The sequence below is a fragment of the Vidua chalybeata genome, chromosome 2, assembly GCF_026979565.1.
Source record: "Vidua chalybeata isolate OUT-0048 chromosome 2, bVidCha1 merged haplotype, whole genome shotgun sequence".
NCBI lineage: Eukaryota > Metazoa > Chordata > Aves > Passeriformes > Viduidae > Vidua > Vidua chalybeata.
The window spans coordinates 73302552-73309511 of record NC_071531.1 but is presented as its reverse complement, the minus strand read 5'-3'; positions in this window follow the sequence as shown (position 1 = coordinate 73309511).

Sequence of the window (6960 nt, the reverse complement as noted above, 5' to 3'; positions counted from 1 at the left end):
GTATAATTTGTTCTTACCCCTCAGGGTATGAGAATTCTTCACTATATCACAGCAGTAAATTATTAAGTTAGGAGAAGGAAATGCAAGAAGATACTGTTATGTAATAGATTATGTCAGCGGCGTATGCATACAGAGAACAGTTTCTTTAAAAGGAAGGGAATGAAATTGAAATCACCAGAGAAGTTACAATCAACTGCTGTCACAGGATCAGCAGCTTTGGTGAGTCTGTTTCACTAGGAATGAGAGCTATGTCCTACTCAGTGCAATTTGGCCTGCTGTTGCTGATTTTGCTGCTTCTCATAGAATTCTTTTCTGTTGAAGTTTGATATTCTTTTGTTTCCATTCATCTGCATTTGTTATTCGTTTATGGGAGCTGCTATGTATAACTTGGTCTTCAGACTGTTTTTTTGCACAAACCGTTTTGCCTGCATGCACAAATTCTTAAGATGACATCTGTGTAATTTACTGCATATTTCAAAGAGCTCAGCATTGCACTCAGATTTCTCTGACTTAGAAAAGTAGCTGGAACTGCTGTGGTTTAGGCAGGGTTTTTTTTTTAATTTTAATTTTCCTTTGGCACTCCTAAAAGTTTTTATTTGCAGCTGCAAAAAAAGGAGCAACAGTAACGCCTGCCATAGAAACCATGTTTTGACAAAGGTAAAGTTCACACTGCATTGATAAAATATGTGGATTTGGATTTGTTAGGTGCAGGTGGTAAAGAAAAACACAAACAATAGCTGTTGGTATTCGATCACTTGTAAAGTGACTTCAAGGATGAGAAGGAAAGGTCGCACTGAGCATAGGCTTAAGTTTTCTAAATGGATTCACACAGAAATAAACACTTAAGGAATTTTATAAACTGCCACTGCCTCTTGTAAGTCTGGCTTGGTTATTCCTCCTGCCCAGTCCAGAAACCCTGGGCTCCATGTGTTAGCAGCTGACCCAGGACATGTGCTGGTCCCATCCTAGAGGCTGGAGTGGACACTGCTCCACTCCTGTTTTTAAGACCAGGGTGCCAACACCCCTGGTGTGACCAGTTCTTAGTGCCAAGTCCCCTCACACAGGTATGAACTGCAGCATGCCAGACACTCATTTAGTTGGTCCAGAGAGCTGTGGCTGCTCCAGCTACTGTTGCTGAAGCCACACTTGCTTCAGCTCCCGTTCCCAATCTGCACCCCCATCTGACTGCAGTTGCTGGGCCAAATTCACTCATGCCAGTCTCACCAGCTGCTGGCACCTCACACTTACACGTGGGATAATGAGATTCCATGGAAAGATAGTTAAGAAAGCATTTAATATGAAGATAAGACAGACACTGACCAGATTTGGTTTTCATGAAGGCTGTCCTTTTCCATCTATTCCCCTCATTATTCCTCCCCAGCCATCTACCTTAACAAGTTTTGCATAGTTCCACAGACCTAGTTCAAATCTTTATGTTCCTTGTTTCCCCCTTTGCAATAGTTATAAACTCCAAGCTGGCCCTCTCCAAAGCTGTGAATGTACTTTCTTAACAGCCTGTCAAATAGGGACTGTAGACATTTGGTCTTTTGCATGATCTCTGCTCCCCATTGTCCCTGAGTTCTGGGTGGTTTTATTTCTAGCTTCCCATCTTCTGCATTGGAAAGCTTCCTGTCTGGATAACCCTAATAAAGGCAACACTTTCACCTTTCACGTGCTCTTACATAACTCATTTTTATTTATTGGGAAAACCAGCTGAGGAAGTGATGATGTTGCGCTAAGTAACTGCTTTCGTAGATACAGAAGTTTTCTTTTTCCCTCAATGAAAAGCTTTACAGATATCAGATGACAGAAAAAAAAAAAAAAAAAAAAAAAAAAAAAAAAGCATTTGTCTGTGAGGAGAACTGTGGCCTATATTATCTGCTCCATTCCCCACAAACTTCTGTGCTTGCTGCTGCCTCAGGGTACAGCAGACAGTAGCTGTGACTCTTCTGAGGACATAGCTGTTGCCACAGCTGCTCAGTGCTCTGTTTCTCAAGGCAGTAACCCACAGCAGCACCCTGATTTTGTCCTTTCTACACTATTAGTCCCACCTTGCTTTTCTTGTGACAAAGGCCCAGGAGACACAGAAGGGCAGGGGGCAGGACCTCTGTACTTTACACCCCTACAGATGTTCCAGGATCCTCCAAACCCTTCCTGACTATGCTGTTGAGCAGCTTTAATTGGTTTTATGTGTAAGAAATTTGGTGAAGGCACAAGCTGAAACCCACAAGGCTCCATCTGAACATCAGGAAACTTTTTTACCATGAGGTTGCCTGAGAACTGGAGGAAGTTGCCCAGAGGCTGCAGAGTCTCCATGTTTGGAGATACTCAAAAGCCATGTGAGTATAGTCCTGAGCAACTGGCTCTAGAAGGCCCTGGTTGAGGAGGGAAATTGGGCCAGAGGACTTCCAGAGCTCCCTTCCAACCTCTGCCATTCTCTGATTCTGGATATAAAAGATACTGAGTGTTAGCTATGCCAATGGATGAAGGTTCATGAAGACTGCAAGGAGGGCTGTTTGTTTGTGGTGAGGTAACCAGCAATAATGGGTATGCTTGAAGAAAAATTACATTAAATGTGAGGACAGCATAGCAATAATTCATATGAGGATCATCTGCCAGAGAACTTCCTCTCTCAGATGCTGACACTTCACAAAATTGTCCCTGAAACAGGTTGTGGAAATCGTCCTCTTCAAAGTTGCAGAATGGTTCTGTTGTCTCTATTTTCAGTAATTTGTCATTTCCATCCTTTTCTTCCTTACTCTCTCTCTGCCATCAGTACCCGTTCTTTCTGTGGTTCCCCACCCTTTCCAAATGGAGTGAAGAATGACACTGCCTGAGAGAGGAGGAGGAAACGTTACCTCCTGTTAATTTACTGAGCTGTCCCATTGCCAGGACAGCAGAGAGAGATTAAAGCAGGGAAGCAGACAGAACAGGAGGGGGCAGGGAGTCTCTGGTTACACTCTCCCTCTGTGTCTTTCCCTCACCAGTAACCTTCTCTCTCAGGGTGCTCTGAGGGACTTCAGCTGAAGCCTTGTGCCTGTTTCACTCCATGATTTTGCTGGGGAGAGCAGAAGGGAAGACGTTGCCCTGAACAAGCCCTGCTTCACAGGACGTTGTCTCTGGGGATATGACTGGGGATGCCTCTCCAACGAAAGCGTTCCGATACCAAGAGACTCTGGTGAGTACGATACCTGCAGTAGCACAGAATGTTTCCTACATGAGAGCTGGCTCCCCTCCCCTGCTCTACGGGCTGAAAACTTTCTTTGCCTACAAATATCCTTCCCTGTTTGCATTAGACAAACTCCCTGAGAGATGTGCCCAAGCACATGCTCCAATAGTGGCTTCCTTCAAGAGAGAATGTGGCCACGTTCTCCTTGAATTCCTAATCGCCATGGGTGAAAAATTTACATCACCAGGCAGGTTAAAAAAATGCTGGCATGAGTCAGAGCTGAGTCTGCAGAGCTACACAGAAATGCAACTGCTAGTTGTGAATGGGTTTCTCTTTTCAAGACAACCACAGATAAGGCACTGAGACGATTCCTGCCCTTTGTTACAGCTCCCACAAGAAGCTGTGGGATTAGGGATTAGGATTCTGCCATAGTGGTATCTACAGGTGCTGTGAGAACATGGAGCGTGTTGCTCTATGGCATCCTTTGGGAAAATCCCAGTGGGGTCTTGCACTCCTTTTTTTCATGGTTATTTGGACGCAGACTGTTGAGCCTCTTTCTGCTTTAGCTGCTTTTAAGAGTTAACTAGCAGAAATGAGATTCATTGCATGTCTGTGAGTCCTCACACTTTACTGGACAAGTGGAGGTAGCAATCTGTCCTGTGCCTAAAAAGCCTCTGAAGTGAGAATTAGCATCATACAGTCCAGACTGCCTAAGGAATGGCATGAATGAAATCCCAGCCTTTAAAAATGAATAGCAGCCTCTTTGTACCTGAGCATGCAAAGTTTTGGTAGCAGTGTTTAGAGAGAAGTAAGATTGTTAGAGCTGAGGAAAAAATTAAATCTCATCTTCTTTGAGCTACTGCAAAGAAAGATGGAGACTTTTTACATGTTGCTCTCTGGCATCTCTTGAGCATATCTGAGTAGGGTCTTGCACTGCTTTGTTTTATAAGTATTTGGATGCAGACTGTTGCCACACATTCTGGTTTTTGTTTCTAGAGCAGCTAGTTTAGCAAGGAGAAGGCATGGGGGAGGAAAGTGTGGTCGTTGGGACCAGTAGACTGAGGTGAAGAACTGGAGAGTGGCTTTCAGTCAAAAATATTCTGCTGCTGAACGCTGCTTGTGTGTATGACAGAGTACCTTACAGATGAATCAAGACTGCATGATCTTCAGTGTGACCATATACCCCTTAATGACTGAAATCTTAATTTCAAATCCAGACTTACACAATGAAATTAAATTTCTTAGTGATCCACACAGGCACATGACAAGCATACACCCTCAACTCAACAGTGGTTTATTAAGAATGCTATTTATCACATATCAAGTATTAATATTGCCAAAGGACAATAGGACAGTGGAAGGATTAGGATGTATTTCATCTCTCTTGGCCTGACTTTCTGCATTCAAATATGAAAAAGAAGCATCCTCAGTGCCAGAAGTGAGTAGCATCAACAGTAAAGCATCGAGGCTGAGCCTAATATAGGACATAAAGGGATTGCCATGACCTGTTTGCACTATAAACAAACAAGTAATGATTGCTTGAGGTACTGAACTGTAAGGAAATACTACAAACCCAAACAAAAGCGGTGGTAAGGAAGAGAGCATGAACCAGCACAAGATGCAGAAGTAGTGAGTATGCTACTTGGATAAAATGGCTGTATTTCTTCTGCAACTATAACAAACTCATGGATCTCTACAATTTTCAGTTTTAGGTTCTTAGTGTAGAACTAGACTAGTCAAAATAAATAAACTAATGAGACTTTTCTTGAATGCTTGTGGGAAGACACAACTAGCACCAGATTTCTTGAGTTCTAAGAGCATGATTTGTATAACCTGAGCTAAGGCAAATCTTTGACAAGATATTTGTCCATTACTAAATAGCTATTTGTGAGAGAAGGAAATACAATGTATTGCATTGTATTAATTTATTCATAAATTTATTCCAAATATTTGCCTCTGAGAGGTCTTCTAGGCTTCTATATAGGACACGACTGTGTAATAAATTATATCTGATTCCTTGAGTACCTGCATAGGTAAACCCCAAATGACTAGTTCTTTGTTGAACTCAAGTCATCCCCATCCCTGATAAGCTTTATGATAAGGAGGCAGCCATGCTATGACCCGTTTCATTAGAGATGACTCTAAAGTTAGGAATTCTTTGAGAATGACCATATATACTCAAGTCCTTAGAGATCATAGGCAGAGTAGCAGCTAGTTACTGGAGCAGCTATTTGCTGGACCTAATCCAGGCATTAGTGCTAAGAAGGCACTGAATCACTAATCTCAATTGAAAATAAATTATTTCTCAAAACAAGCAAAATTAAGAACATTTATAAGGATTATGTAGCAGATGAAAAAAGGACTGTAATTCTGGATGTTGTTGCCTCAAGTGTTGTTGCCAGACACTCTCAGGACTTGAGTATCTTAGCAATTTACACCTTAAAATGCTATCTTTAGGAGCAGGCTCCTCTCAAGTATCAGCATTACATCTGTTCACTGCATGTACTCAGTCATGTTCTTGTCTAATAAGTGAACAGAAGCAGAGAGCACTTCTGAACTAATGCTGCACACATCAGTTTTCAGACATAAAACAACCACTGCTCTCTGGGCATGCTGGTTGGTCATAGAAAACAGACAGTAGGTCATTGCCTGGCTCCAAAGACTGTAGGAATGACTTCTATTTTCCTCTGATTTAGAAAATCTATTGCAGTGTCACAATCCACGGGCAAAGTCACTTACGAAACCTGTATATCTTGGGATGAGGAGAGATGGTAGGTGAGGTAGCTGCTGGTCAGCCTTCAAGGTCACAAACCATCTACATGAGAGTGCTGATGAGTCAACTGACCATTTCTTGGCCTTAACTCCCTTCTATGACTGAAGTATCTGTGTTCATTTATATACTTTGGCCACCTTACTAATTCTTTATGTTCCTGGCTTTTTTCTTTTTTTCTTTTTCCCATTTCCAATAATTTCTTTTAACTATTTGTTTCCCAGGTGTTCATTGCCTCTTAGTCACTTACTCTTTTACCATTCCCTTGTTGCTCTCACATACCTTCTCCTCACGCTTGTGCTCTGCTGTGTTGCCTCAATTTGTTTCTCTGCTGTTCTTGCTCTCAGTATACATGAGGCCAAGTGTTAGGTTTCACAGCTGTGTTTTTCTCTGTGCCTTCCTCACATCACTGCCATTGGATTCTGTTCTAAAAATATCCCATGTGACCCTTTCCCTGTGCTGTCCCAAGGCAGAGGGGGGATTCTCCCCAGCTCCCCTCTCCTCTTTTTATTTTTGAAAGTGTTGTCAATCATACAGAAAGTAATGTTAGAAGGCAGAAGAGACCTGGGAAACTGAGGTCATGAGAAAGATCACTTGTGCAGATTTGTATTGCCAATTCCAAAGCTGGAGACGGCAAAAGATGCAGATGAATATGGGGCCAAGTGGTACATGGCAAGATGAGGGCTTCTTACAATGACAATGGAAAAGAAAAAAAAGAATTCTTTCTTCAGTCCGCCTCTGCAAGGGAGAGATGTTCAGGGCTACCCTACCTGTTTAAAAGATGGGGATAGTAATTTTTGCTATATTTTGCTGTGGCCTGAAGCTCTGCTGTGAGAACTAGCAGCTTCTTGAGGAAATTTTCTCATTTCCAGTTTGTATTGCTAGCGGGCCTAGTCCCCATGGTTCTGTTAACAATTTAAGTTTGCCTGCCAGTATTTTGGTTTTGTTGCCATCAGAGCAAAATCTCAAGAATCACAGAAGGATCTAGAATGGAAGGGAACATTGGCAGTATCCAGTCCAG